Raw genomic sequence first — 15,627 nt, 5'->3', positions numbered from 1 at the left:
GATCGAATCCACATCTCTTGCATCTCCTACATTTGCTGCTGCTGCTAAGTCACTTCAGTCGTGTCCAACTCTGTGCGACCCCATAGACGGCAGCCCATCAGGCTCCCCCGTCCCTGGGATTCTCCAGGCAAGAACACTGGAGTGGTTTGCCATTTCCTTCTCCAATGCATGAAAGTGAAAAGTGAAAGTGAAGTCACTCAGTCATGTCCGACTCCTAGTGACCCCATGGACTGCAGCCCACCAGGCTCCTCTGTCCATGGGATTTTCCAGGCAAGAGTACTGGAGTGGGTGCCATTGCCTTCTCCAGCCTACATTTGCAGGTGGGTTCTTTACTATTAGTGCCCCCAGATACATCTGTAATGACTGTTTTTGACATTGATGACCAATGTCATCTGCAAATAAGTTTTCTGCTAATAAAAATCTGTGATGAGAGAGAGACCTGAAGGGGGAGAAGGGGACTTTGGAGCCCTTGTCAGCTCCCAACCCAGGCCTCATCCCTGGCCATCCCAGCAGGTAAGCGCCTCTCACCCGCTCCTGTGGGCGTGGTCCCCTCCTCCTCTGCAGCCCCCACATCCTGGACAACCCCCCCCCGCCAACTCACACAGACCCTGCTCTTGAGTCTCAGGTACCGCCTGACCTGTGTTCCAGGTTTTTCATCTCAATGACTGGTGAAGACTATCAGACCCCCATCTGGATTGAGTGGAGGGTAACGCAGAGAGCCTTCAAAGGCTCCAGGTGGCCACAAACCCCAGGCACCTTCTAACATCCTCACCCCAAGCCTCCCAGCCCTGCTGCCCCTTGGTACCAACCACCACCCTCAGGTTTAGATGGCTTGATGCAGCAGCCCTCGTGAGGCCACCAAGACACTCACCTGAAGACCCCCTGCACCCCCGTCCTGCTGCGTCACAAGCAGGGCACTCGCGCGCTCTCCGTAACTGGTGACAGGCGCCCCGAGCGGGGCAGCGACCGGGCCCGGGCACAGGAGTCAGCGCCTGAGGTCTGCGCAGCTAGCACAGGCTCTGCTTCCCGCCCGTGCAGGGCCCTGCACACGCCTGGCGCTCCGTGCCTTCCAGGTCCTCCCCAGAGCCCTCTCACTTGCTCTCCAGCCAGACAAGAGCACGGCTCTCTCCTCGGCCCCGGCCTTTCCCCCCCTTGCGGAGCAGACGGGGTTTTGCCATTATCACGTGGAGGATACTGACGACAGAAGTACAGATTTCCTCTTGCACATGTACTTCTAAAGGCAAATTGTGCCCCACTGTGGTGACAGGAAAGAATGCAAACCAGGGAGTCTCACTGCCACGTGCCTGTGACGACTGGCTCGAGGTCTGATGGCAGCTTCAGGAGGGGACCCCACCGGGGATGGGCAGTTACCTGGCTCCCCTGCAGAACCCTGCATTTTGCAATGATGATGATAGATTTTGTTAGCTTGTTAATTCCTTCAGACCAGCTATTGTGTTTATTATCTAATTTATTAATTCATTCATTTGCTCTTTATGCGTGTATAACACCCTCTCCAGCATGGTAGGCAGACACTTTTCTCTAGCACGAGAATAATCCCTTTATGGAATATGATCACCCAGTTCAACATTTCGTTCTCATAAAGGCGATTGATTACTGCATGAATCCCCCTCTTCAAACTTGCAACACTTTATGATGAGAAGAAATGCTTCTTCATTTCAAGTGTTTTCCCCACAAAAAAAGCTGGCAGTTACCACCACAGGCGAGTGATGTAGGTACTTGTGTAAGTGCATTGTTGTGCTAGGGTGGAAACAAACCTAATAAAGAATAATACAGTAAATGAAAACCTGGAGTCAGAAGACCAAAGTTCAAACGCCATTTCTCCAGGGACCAGTTAAGCTGCTAGCTTCTCTGGATGTCAGTTTCCTCGTCTAGGAAACAAGGATGAAGCAACCTCCTGCCTCTCACGGATGTCACGGAAATGAAATGAGAAAGAGGGTGAGCACATCTTGAGGACACCTCGGGGGCAGGCAGCTCACTGTAGGGAGGTGAAACCTGGGCAGAGAGCTGCTGAAGAGCACTGAGCCACTCACCCACTCCGTACCACTGCTCAGGGTATTTCCAAATCCTGGTTTGCAGCTGAGCCTGGATAACTGCTGTCCTGCCCAGCTCTAGCGTGTACAGACCACAGTCAGGACCCCAAGCACACACAAGTGGCCTCTCATTCTACAAGGGTCAGCTTCCAACTGGCTGTCCAAATGACTGAGGGCAGCTCTCCCCATCTAGGGCCATCCCAGAGCACAGAGGAAACCAAAGGCCTCCTGCTGTCGGGCCTGGGGGGACCAGGCAAATAACCTGGGATTACTCCCCCTGACCAGCCCAGGGAGGACGCCCCTCCAGACATGAGAGGATCTTTCGTTTCTAGAAATGAAATTTCCCCTTCTCACGGTGGGTAGGGGTTCTTACCGAATCCTCCCAAACCTCAGCACTCTGAGCGCTCACACAACTTTGCCATATTTAAACAACACTTGTGCTATTTAGTTACTTAATAATTTTCTTTGAATTAATTTTAAATGTAACCCTTAAAAAAAAAAAACAAACTTGTCCTTATCCTAAGTAAAATGAATAATATAGGCTTAATATATTTGTTGTATTTTTTTCTATTACACATTCAGACAAATACATAATAACTATGTAATGAGTAAATTAAAACATGTCTGTCCCTCAGCTCAGTTCAATCGTTCAGTCCTGTCCGACTGTTTGTGACCCCTTGGATTGCAGCACCGCCAGGCCTCCCTGTCCATCACCAACTCCCCGAGTTTACTCAAACTCATGTCCATTGAGTCAGTGATGCCATCCAACCATCTCAACCTCTGTCGCCCCCTTCTCCTCCTGCGTTCAAGCTTTCCCAGCATCAGGGTCTTTTCCAATGAGTCAGCTCTTCGCATCAGGTGGCCGAAGTATTGGAGTTTCAGCTTCAGCATCAGTCCTTCCAATGAATATTCAGGACTGATTTTCTTTAAGATTGACTGTCCCTACGCTACCTAAAAAGCCTCAGCGTTTCAGTCTGGGAAAACCGCTTGAAAGAACCCCGTTTGCCTTTGGGGAAGGGCGAGAGGGCGTGGCAGAGCCCAGACACCCCGCGCCGGAGCGCCTCTGTCCCCACCCCCATCCCGGCACAGCGCTGGACCGACTTCGCAGAGAAATTCGCTGAAGGAACGTCTCCATCTAGTGGCAGAGACCTCTCATTACAGCCGGAGGGCAGCTCTGGCTAAAAGGCGCCGGGGTTTCCTTTGAGGGGGGGCCGAGTTCTGGAGAGTGAGTACGGCTGCTTACCTCACTGAATATTCTAAAACCCTCTGAATTGTACACTGTAGAGGAGTGAATTGCCTGGTAAAAATTACATCTCAATTTTCAAAAGCAGAACGATTACGGGAGGATTCAATATGAACAGAAAGAGAAAACACTGCCTGTGCCTTCTCCTGGTGAAATGATATCATCTGAAGCGTGGCAGTGAGGGCGTCTTTTTCTTCGCTCTGTGTTGGGGATGTGAAGTTTACATCCAGGGGCCAGAAATCTTACCAAAAATCGATTCTTTAATTTGTTTGTTTCATTTGTTTGTTTGTAAACCACGGCTATAGCTCCTATTAAACACAATTTTCCCATGATTCCTTTAGCTGATATTCTAAAAAGTTGTCTCTCTTTAAGGCCGTTTTACCCTAAAAAGTGCTTTCAAGCTGCAATTACACAGATCTGAAATGTGCAGCCTGTGCCTTCACATTCACTTCACAGTGGAGTTGGTGGGTGTGGTTAAATTATGATGTTTTATTCTAAGGGGAGGCTGAGAAACATCTGCTCCTTGATGGAAACCATGTGTTGTTGCAAGACACTACGTCAGGCAGTTTAATACGATGTATCCCTTACAATTACAAGTGCTAAACAGAACCCGTTACAGAATTCCCACTCATGTTCTCGTCACACACCAACTCAAGAATCTTCCCCTGTAACTCGTAGGGGATTGATCAGTGCAATTATTTTGTAAAGGTCTTTGTCAGTGGATTCAAAATAACCAGAAACAGTAATTATTATTATTTAGGATTCAAGTGTTTATTTTCCAGCTGAGATGCAGCCTTAGCCTCACGCGGCTACAGGTGTGGATAAAGCAGATAGCAAACCCTTCTGTGTGCAGCACATTTTCTGGGAGGGCCTCTCACCCTGCCGGGCACATGCTCCCACTGCAGTGTGTGGGAAGGTGGTCCCAAGACTTCCAGACAAGCCAGCGTGAGCTCAGTTCCACACTGGCCACAGCTCACGTCCTCACGCCCTAAGCAGGTCTCCCTCATTGGGAGGCTTGAGAGAAGGTGCCTTCCCCAGCCCACCCCCTTCCCCTCCTGCCCCCCACCCAGAGGGCTTTGCTTGCCCTGCTGCTGTAGGAGTGAGGCAGCCCCTCCAACCTCAGTGCCTCAGCCAGAGCTGTCAGGACAGGGGGAGAAGCCGGAGCAGCGTCTGGCAACAGCTCTCACAGCCCCAACTCCACTTCCCCCCACCTCAGTCCAGCTTCCTCTCCTCTCCTCTCACATCTCATACCCCGAGGCCCATGTGCACATGATGTCTATAATGTACAGGATGAATTATTTAGCCCAAAATGTCATTAGTTCTCTAACTAATAAGAGAGATCTCATTAGTTAGAGTTCTCTAACTAACTAAGTTGAGAGATCCGGAGCTAAACTGGCCAAGGAAAAAGAGAGGAGACAGTGAGCAAACCTGATAATGAAAGAGGAGCTTTCGCAAGAAACCATGCCAGAAATAAAGAAATGTTACGATGAAATGGACAAATCCCTAGAAAGACACAAATGACCACAACAGACTCAAGAGGAAACAGACAACTGGAATGAACCCACAACAAGCAAAGAAATTCAATTGGTGATTTTTAGTCTTTCAACAAAGAAAAACTCAGTCCCATGTGGTTTCAACGGTGAATCCCATCATACATTAATATTTAGAGAAAAGCCATGAAATTAAAAGATGCTTGCTCCTCAGAAGAAAAGCTATGACAAACCTAGACATAGGTTATTAAAAAGCAGAGACATCACTTTGCTGAAAAAGGTCATTAGAGTCAAAGCTATGGTCTTTTCAGTTAGTCATGTATGGATGTGAGAGTTGGACCATAAAGAAAGCTGAGCAGCGAAGAATTGATGCTTTCGAACTGTGATGCTGGAGAAGACTCTTGAGAACGCTCGGACTGCAAGGAGATCAAGCCAGTCCATCCTAAAGGAAATCAACCCTGAATATTCATTGGAAGGACTGATGCTGGAGCTAAAGCTCCAATATTTTGGCCACCTGATGAGAAGAGCCAACTCATTGGAGAAGACCCTGATGCTGGGAAAGATTGAGGGCAGGAGGAGAAGGAAACAACAGAGGATGAGATGGTTGGATGGCATTACTGACTCAGTGGACATGAACTTGAGGAAACTCTGGGAGACAGTGAAGGACAGGGAAACCTCGTGTGCTGCATGCAGTCCATGGAGTTGCAAAGAGTCGGACACTACTTAGTGACTGAACAACTGTTGGGGAAGTCATACTAGGAATTTATATTTGATTATGACTTTTCGGGCTGTTTTGTGCTGTGTGCTCTTGCATGAGCGCTAGTGTCAGTTTAAGGACCCCACAAGCCACTTGACCAAACAAAATGGGTGCTGAGATAGCAACAGTATGGAGTAGCTTCTATTTTATAAGAATACAGTATATAATACTTACAACGTACAAAATATGTATTAATCGACCAGTCGTGTTATCAGTAAAGCTTCCAATCAACCTTAGGCTTTCAGTAGTTAAGTTTGGGGAGTCAAGAGTTATACACAGATTTTTGACTGCACAGAGGGGTCAGCGTCCTGTTCTTAAAAAGTCAAGTGTACTACCATCAAATAACCTGAAATGAAATTAAGAAAATAATTCCAAAAAAAAAAAAGAAAATAATTCCATGTACAATAGCATCAAAAAGAAATAAAGTATCTAGTATTGAATGTAAAAAAAAAAAGTTCAAAATTTATTCACTGAAAACTATAAAATATCACTGAGAGAAATTATAGAAAACTTAAGTGGAGAGATATCCCACGCTCACAGATTGAAAGATTCAATGTTATTTATATGTCAGTTCCCTACAAATTATAGAGAAACAGTGCAGTCATTATCAAAATCCCATCATGTTTTTGTAGAAATTGACAAACTGATCCTAGTAAATATGTGGACATGAAAAGGACCTAGACTAGCCAAAATAATTTTGACAAAGAACAAAGTTGGAGAACTTACACTATTGGATCTCAAACTCACTATAAAGCTACAGAAATCAAGATCAGCTGGTGTTAACATAAGGACAGACATAAAGATCAATGGAACAGAACTTGAAATTCTAGGATGTTCATGGTCTGTATCGTAAAATTTAACACAAAATAACATTTTAAAGAGTCATTGGAGAGAGATTTCTTCCTATTAAGGACTCTCTCAACCCCATAGTTTATTCTCATGTCTGTCTTGTGCTGGATTCAGAGCAGGGACCGGCGGGAGATGACTCCAACCCATTCTCTGCTGTGAATTACACGAACGTGATTGTCTTGGGACCTGCTTTTAGAAACTCTCTCTCCAGCAGCTGTAATGGAAATTTGGTCATAAGATGAGAAGCAAATTAGGAGGTAATTTGTACATAAAATCATGTGGAATTCATGCAGGAACATTACTTCCTATCACACAACATCGTACTTTTTATTAGGAAAGTTTTCAGATATGCAAAAATACCAACGTTCCTGATATTCCTCTGATCAGGACAGAACCTTCCTTGTTCATTCATACTTCCCATTCAGTAGGCCTGATTGATTAGAAATAAATCCCAGGTATCCTATTATTTCATCTGTAAATATTTCATCACACATCTTTAAATGATAAAGGTTGCTCTTAAAATGATACTCAAATCACCAGTAATCTCCTATAGGTGGAGAAGGAAATGGCAACCCACTCCAGTATTGTTGCTGGAGAATCCCATGGAAGAGGACCCTGGTGGGCTATAGTCCATGGGATCGCAGAAGAGTTGGACACGACTTAGCGACTGAACAATAGTCTCCTACAGGAATCGAAACAGTAAAAGGAAGCAATCTTCTGTAAGCTGCACAGACTCTGCCTATAAAGTCTAGCTCTCTTTAAACAGCCTTTTTATACCCATCTGATGATGTAAAATCAAAAGAGTCTCATGTTCATTTTTCCATAAATAATAAACTTTTCCGAGCAGCACAGTAAACAGCAGAGCGTGCCGTGGTCAGGAGCCTGCTGCCCCAGGGGGACACAGCAGTGCCTGCCGACGCACCCCCTTCTATGGAGCACACCGGGCCCAGCCCGGAGCTAGGAAAGTGGACCCTCAGTCCAGAACAAGGGCTGACTGCCGAGTTCTAAACCTGATAAAGAGAAACTTCAAGTGAAAACCGCTGGCTTAGAGATGTGAATCAGATTCACTCTATCTTTTCTCAACATCTGACTTGAAATAATAATTTAAAAAATTAAACCCAAGCCTTGTGGGAAGGGATTCCCAGGTGGCTCAGTGGTAAAGAATCCACCTGCCAATGCAGGTGGTGTGGGTTTGATCCCTGGGTCCAGAATATCCCCTGGAGTAGGAAATGGCAACCCACTCCATATTCTTGCCTGGAAAATTCCGTAGACAGGGCTGGCAGGCCTATGGTGTCACCAAGAGTCAGGCATGACTGAGCAGCTGAGCACACCTTCACATGTAACTGCCTCCAGGCCGCCTCTCCCCACCGTAACAGACAGTGTGCCGGGAAGATGCCAGGAGACCAGTGCTGCTGACCCGCCACTAGTCATCCCCTCATGTGAGTGGTGAGTGCTACGCTACTCTGCCTTAACCCAGGGAACACTGACTCTCTGCTCCCACGGGCTTGGCTGCACAGACAGCATTTTACTGTGGTTGGTCCAGGAGATCCAAGGGGACACCACAACATCCCCCTTTACTGGGGAGTAAGACCACAGAGACAGCAGGGAGACTCTCCTGATCACCCAGCCACCCTGAAGGGCCCGGACATGCTCCTGGGAAAGTCGCTGTTCTTTTCCCCCTCTCTCTCTTTTTCCCTCTGGTTTTCTCCCTTTTCTGTCTGTATTTCAAGGTACTGGTCTTAGAGGAGTCATGTGCTCACTGCCCCTTCTGTTTTGATGAGTGGGGCAGAGGGAAAGCTGGAGATGGAGATAGTTCCTGTTAGTGGGAGAGCACTGTTGACATGTCTGGGCCCCCCCCCAAAGAGATTCCTGGGAGGGGAGGAGGGAGTGGGGGGAGAGAGTTGGGGGGAGGGGAGAGAGGGGAGGGGAGAGGAGGGTGGGGAGGGAGTGGGGGAGGGGAGGGGGGAGGGGGGAGTGGAGGAGGGATCACTTTTGTCCTGTTATCCAGTTAGAAACAGAGAAGAAAATCTAAGAGATTTCCACTTTGGGTGGGACAGCAGTCTGGAGACTCTAGGGGCCCCACACTAAGAACAGTTAGATTTCTGTCTAGGACATGAATTTCCATGCCAGCACCAGGTTTGAAGGAAGCAAGGGACATCCTGAAAGTGAAAGTTGCTCAGTCATGTCTGACTCTTTGCAACCCATGGACTATACAGTCTACCGAATTCTCCAGGGCAGAATACTGGAGTGGGTAGCCTTTCCCTTCTCCAGGGGATCTTCCCAACCCAGGGATCAAACCCAGGTCTCTAGCATTGCAGGCAGATTCTTTACCAGGGACATCCTGAAGTCTCTCAAACCAAGGAAATCCTAATGAGCTTGACCCAGGGAGGGAAGTCCAGTAAGAAAATACAAGAAGCAGAGTGGCCCTCAGGGAACTTGCCAATATCACAACTACTGATTATATATTATGCAAATATTTGAGATATCCATCATGTGGTTGGACCTGTTTCTTTTCGTTGGAATGTAGCTCTTTCATAATAATTACCCAAAAAAGGAAGCTATGAAATGTAAAAACAACGGTGAGAAACAAATCGGTTAATATGGTGGTAGTTCAGTCACTAAGTCGAGCCCATGGACTGTAGCCCTCAGGCTCCTCTGTCCATGGAATTTCCCAGGCAAGAAAACTGGGGTGGGTTGCCATTTCCTTCTCCAGAGGATCTTCTTGACCCAGGGATTGAACCTGCATCTCCTGCATTGCAGGCAGATTCTCTACCGACTGAACCATCAATTGGTAAACATAGGTTAAAGAAAAACAGTCTATAAAACAATGACTAACTTGGGAGTTGTAAAAAAAATGCAGAATTAAAATATTAGATAATTATAGTGTGTAAGTCTGAAGAACAGAAGTATTGTGTTTTGAGATCTATATGTTGTTTGGAAGGAAAGTGGAATATTAACTTTACATTTAGTAAGTTAGGAATGCCGGTTCTTTGGGTTCCTGAACCCAGTTCCAGTGTGTGTGTGCGTGCAGGCCTCCCTACATCAACAAGCAATTCTTGGATGCAAGCAGGATATCCAGGAATCCAACTCAGTCCTGATACTGTCTCCCTAGAGACAGAATCAGACTACAACTTAAAAGGCTCAGTCCCACAAGACAGCCCTCCACTTCAGACTCCAGTTGAAAGCCCGGGTTCTGTTCTCCTTACAGACTCATCCCGAGGACTCCTCCACCTCAGGATGTCAATCACAAGTCCAGTTGTCACGTGCACTTCTGACCAGCTGGCTGGAATCAGAGGTTCCCACAGCCCCCTCCTCAGGTTGGATTAATTTGCTAGAACAGCTCACAGCACCTGGGAGCTTTCTTATTGGATTACCAGTTTGTTTTAGAAGGATGTGGCATCGGATGGAAGAGAGACACAGGGTAAGGCATGGCGGGGGAGCAGGGGGTGGGAAGTTTGCATGCGCCCTGCAGGTATTAATATAAAACTTGGAAAGGAAGTAATTAAACAATAATTTGTAAATTATATGAAAACTCCAAAGAATCTACTGATATACTACTTAAAATAATTTATTAAAGTAAATGGATCATTGCACAAAAATCTGCATTTTTACATACCACCACCAGTCAATTAGAAAGTATCAATTTTTAAAAGTATCATGCATTGACAAAAGTATCAACAATGAAAAAAATGGACAAAAGTGTCAACAACAAGAAATAAAGTAACTAGGAATAAATGTAACCAATATACAAATCCTACATGCAGAAAATCATAAACTCTTATTGGAAGATTTTGAAGGGGGCCTAAATAACTAGAGTACACTCCGGGAGTTGGTGATGGACAGGGAGGTTTGGCCTGCTGCGATTCATAGGGTCACAAAGAGTCGGACATGATTGAGCGACTGAACTGAACAACTGAACTAACTAGAGTCATATACTCTTTATAGATGGGGAGATTCAAATCACAAAGATGTCCCTTCTTCCCAACCAGAATTATAGATTCCACGTAGTTCTGAGCAAAACTCTTAACAGGTATAATCAATAAATTTGACACATTAATTTAAAAATTTATCAAGCAATGGCCAAGAATAGCCACAAAACTTCTTTCTAAATAAATAAACTACTAGGGGCAATTGCCCTCACAAATAATATGCCTTACTATCACTCTATAGCAATGAAGACAAGGCGAGAACCCAAAATAGAAAGTCCCAACAAGCCCATGTATTTATAGAGACTCACTGCGTATCAGAGGTGGCACTGCGCTCAGCGGGAACAAGAGAAGCCGTTCAGCAGCGTGGGGCTGGTAGCAACAGCCAGGAACCCATGGTAACTGGCTGGTAACCCATGTGGGAAAGAAGCCATATCCCTGCCCTACACCATATACAGAACATCCACTTCTCATTAAAGACTGAGCTATGAAAGGCAAACTGTTATAAAATTAAGGAGTAAAAAAGGAAGCTATCTTTATACTCTCAGGTTAGGGGATACACTCTTAAAATTAAAGACTTCTGTTCTCAAATGACCATGAAAAATACAAGTCAAAAACTGGTGGATGATATAGGTAACATAAACAATAAAAGATCTGTTTCAGGAACTACAAGGAACTACCACTGCTCAACAAGAAAAAGACAAACAACCCAACAGAAAAATGAGTGACAAACTTGAATAGACATTTTGCAGAAAACACAAAAGGCAAATTTATTTTAAAAAATAGGAAGATACTAAGTCAAAATGGCTAGCAGATGAATACAAATTAAAATCACAACTTCATTTTAACAATTTTCATTTAGATTGGCAAAGATTAAGTAGGATAATAGCAAGTCATTGAAAATGTGGTGAGAATAGAAGCTGAGACAACAATTTGACATATCTCATAAATCTGAACACTTGAATATCCTGATAAGCAATTCCACATTATTATACATATCCTCAGATTTCAACTCATTATACTAAGAAACATGCAGAAATATGTTCATTGTAGCAATTTCCATACTACCAAAAAGGGAAAACAATCTAAATGTCCTTCTATAAAATAATGTATAAATAAATCCTGTAATATTCCCCCAATGACCTATTATATAGAAGTCACGATAAACTGTACCCATATAAAATAATACAAATAAAATTTGGATACATAGTGATGAATGAAAAAACCATTCACAGATTTAAAAACATATGACGCATTTTTATAAACATCAAAAACAAGCATGACTAAACAGTATCTTTGTGCATGCTGCTGCTGCTGCTAAGTCACTTCAGTCGCGTCTGACTCCGTGTGACCCCATAGACGGCAGCCCACCAAGCTCCCTGTCCCTGGGATTCTCAAGGCAAGAACACTGAAGTGGGTTACCATTTCCTTCTCCAATGCATGAAAGTGAAAAGTGAAAGTGAAGTTGCTCAGTCGTGTCCAACTCTTAGCGAGCCCATGGACTGCAGCCCACCAGGCTCCTCTGTCCATGGGCTTTTCCAGGCAACAGTACTGGAGTGGGGTGCCATTGCCTTCTCTGATCTTTGTGCATACATTTATACAAATGCAGCAAAACATCATACAACACGAAAAAGACAAACATGAATTTGAGGATGGCCGATACCTCTGGTGGGGAATCAAGGGGGTGAGATGGGATTGTAAGGAACATGTAGGTAGCTGTAACAATATTGGTCATGTTCAACATTTTCAGACCACGGATAGGTTCACTTTAGGATTACATCATCTTTGGTATGTACATAATTTACAGTTATTAAATAAGGGGAGGGAAGAACAAAGGGGGAAAGAAAGACCATGACAGGTCTACCTTGGAGATATGAAGGGTTTGGTTCCAGACCACTGCAGTAAAAGTGAATATTGCTAAGTCTCACAAATTTTTGGCTTCCCAATGCATATAAACATATTTCTACATTATACTGTAGTCCATTATGGGTGCAATAGCATTGTGTCTACTTTTTTAAAAAAGTGTACATACCTTAACTTAAAAATGCTTTATTGTTAAAAAATGCTAACCATCATCTGAGCCTTCAGAGAGGCGTAATCTTTTTGCTGGTGGAGAGTCTTGCCTGGATGGTGATGACTGCTGACTGATGAGGGTGGTGGTTGCTGAAGGTTGGTGTGGCAATTTCTTAAAATAAGACAATAGGGATGTTTGCCACATCAATTGACTCTTCCGTTCATGAACAATTTCTCTGTAGCATGCAATGCTGTTTGATAGCATTTTAGCCACAGTAGAACTTCTTTCAAAATTGGAGTCAATCCTCTCAAATCCTGCTGCTGCTTTATCAACTAAGTTTATGTAATATTCTAAGTCTTTTGTGGTCATTTCAACAATCTTCACAGCTTCCTCACCAGTAGATTCTGCCTCAGGAAACCACTTTCTTTGCTCATCCATAAGAAGCAACTCCTCATCTGTTAAAGTTTTATCATGTGATTGCAGCAACTCAATCACATCTTCAGGCTCCACTTCTAATTCTAGTTCTCTTGCTATTTCCACCACATCTGCAGCTACTTCCTCCACTGAAATCTTGAACCCCTCACAGTCATCTATGAGGGTTGGAATCAATTTCTTCCAAACTCCTGTTAATGTTGATATCTGAACCTCTTCCCATGAGTCACGAATGTTCTTAATGGCATCTAGAATGGTGAATCCTTTCCAGAAGATTTTTAGTTTACTGTGCCCAGATCTATCCGAGGAATCACTATCTATGGCAGCTAGAGCCTTTCGAAATGTATTTCTTAAATAATACAACTTGAAAGTTGAAATTACTCCTTGATTCATGGGCTGCAGAATGGACACTGTGTTAGAAGGTAGGAAAACAACATTAATCTCATTGTACATCTCCATTAGAGCTCTTGGGTGACCAGGTGAATTGTCAATAAGCAGCAATATTTTGAAAGGAATCTTTTTTTCTAAGCAGTAGTTCTCAACAGTGGGCTTAAAATACTCAGTAAACCATGTCGTAAAAAGATGTGCTGTCATCCAGGCTTTGTGGTTCCATTTATACAGCACAGGCAGAGTAGATTTTGCATAGTTCTTAAGGGCTCTAGGATTTTCAGAATGGTAAATGAGCATTGGCTTCAACTTTAAGTCACCAGCTGCATTAGCCCCTAACAATAGAGTCAGCCTGTCCTTTGAAGCTTTGAAGCCAAGCATTGACTTCTCCTCTCTAGCTATGAAAGTCCTAGATGGCATCTTCTTCCAATATAAGGCTGTTTCATCAACATTGAAAATCTGTTGTGTAGTGTAGCCACCTTCCTTAATCATCTTAGCTAGATCTGGGTAACTTGTAGCTTCTGCATCAGCACTCACTGCTTCACCTTGCACTTTCACATTATGGAGACGGCTTCTTTCCTTAAACCTCATAAACCAACCTCTACTAGCTTCAAACTTTTCTTCTGCAGCTTCCGCACCTCTCTCAGCCTTCATAGAGTTGAAGAGAGTCAGGGCCTTGCTCCGGATCAGGCTTTGGCTTAAGGGCATGTTGTGGCTGGTCTGATCTTCTATCCAGACCACCAAAACTTTCTCCATATCAGCAATAAGGCTATTTCGCTTCCTTATCATTCGTGTGTTCACTGGAGTAGCACTTTTAATCTCCTGCAAGAACTTCTCCTTTGCGTTCACAACTTGGCTAACTGTTTGGCGCAAGAGGCCTAGCTTTCGGCCTATCTCAGCTTTCGACATGCCTTCCTCACTCAGCTTAATCATTTCTAGCTTTTGATTTAAAGTGAGAGATGTGCGACTCTTCCTTTCACCTGAACACTTAGAGGCCATTGTAAAGTTATTAATTGACCTAATATCAATACTGTTGTGGCTTAGGGAACAGGGAGGCCAGAGGAACAGAGACAGGGTACACAGACTGGTAGAGCAATCAGAACACACACAGCCGTTTATCAGTTAATTTCCCTGTCTTACCTGGGCGCAGCTGTCAGCACCCCAAAACAATTACAATTGCAACATCAAAGGCCATGAATCACAGATCATTGTAATAAATAAAACAAATGTTTGGAATACTGTGAGAATTACCAAAATGTGACATTCAGACACAAAGTGAACAAATGCTGTTGCAAAAATTGGTGCTGATAAACTTGCTCCATGCAGGTTTGCCACAAACCTCCAAGTGGTAAAACAAACAAAAAACATGATCTGGGAAGCATAATAAAATGCAACAACAGTATGCGGATACTGAGTTGTCCGCCTTCCTTAAATTGTGTCAGTTTTTGCTTCATGCACCTGCGGTGGGGGTGGGGGGGGCTCTTGCTGTTGGGACAGGTGCTTCAAATCTCAGCAGAGAAAAAGCAGCTCTTCAGAAATCGTATCAAGAAAGACCTTTTGAAGGCCTCCGCAGACGACTGCTCCCGGACTGAATCAGCTCGTCTCCGCGGCGGCTCCCGCAGTCTCCGGGCAGTGCACCAGGTCTCCCAAGGCGGGGTAAAGGCGAGGCGGACAGTGCAGTGAAGGTTCAGCCGGAAGAGACCCCAGAACACGCACTCCGGGGCGAGGAGGAGACCTGGCGACCAAGCCCCCAAGCCGGCGCCGCACGGGGCACGCTGGGCCAGCGGTCCACGACGCCCGCTCCGCACGCCGGGGTTCACAACGCAGCCCGGGATTCCCGGGGCAGCTGCACGCCGGGCCTCGGACGACCGGACTCCGAGGGTGATGGGAGAGGTCGTGGGACGACGGCCGCTGTGGCGTGCCGACACCCGCGGCGCCAAACCGGGCGAGTGCCGAGTGCCGGGTCTCCGGCCCCGCCGTCCTGAGACGCCAGCCAGCCCCCAGCGCGGAAAGGGCGGCGAGGAGCGCTGTATACTGGTACTTGTAGTTCTCCTGGCACCGTCCCCGAGCCTGCGATGGGGTCTGCGGGGCAAACACCCCTGTTGCATGCCGGGACTCCCGGCGCCAGATGGTTGCTCGTGATCCCTAGGGGCGCGCTGCATGCTGGTACTTGTAGTTCTCCTGGCACCGGCCCCGAACCGGCAATGGGAGCTGCGGGACAGGCACCCCTGTTGCATGCCGGGACTCCCGGCTCCAGACGGGGACTCGTGATTCCGCGGGGCGCGCTGGACGCCGGGACTCGTAGTCCCAGGCCGTCCAGCCGCAGCGCCTGACACGGTTTGCGGCCCGGGGGCCCCGCTCTGCCTGCCGTCGCCAGTCCCGGATGCTGGTGCTCACGGGGTGGACGCGGCGAAGGTGCCTCGTTCCCAGCAGGGCCAGCCCCGCCCGCGCCCTCCAGGCAGCGGCCGGTTCCGGGGA

The sequence above is a fragment of the Muntiacus reevesi genome, chromosome 4, assembly GCF_963930625.1.
Source record: "Muntiacus reevesi chromosome 4, mMunRee1.1, whole genome shotgun sequence".
NCBI classification, from domain to species: domain Eukaryota; kingdom Metazoa; phylum Chordata; class Mammalia; order Artiodactyla; family Cervidae; genus Muntiacus; species Muntiacus reevesi.
The sequence above is the reverse complement of the archived record's forward strand: the minus strand, read 5'-3'. Positions refer to the sequence as shown.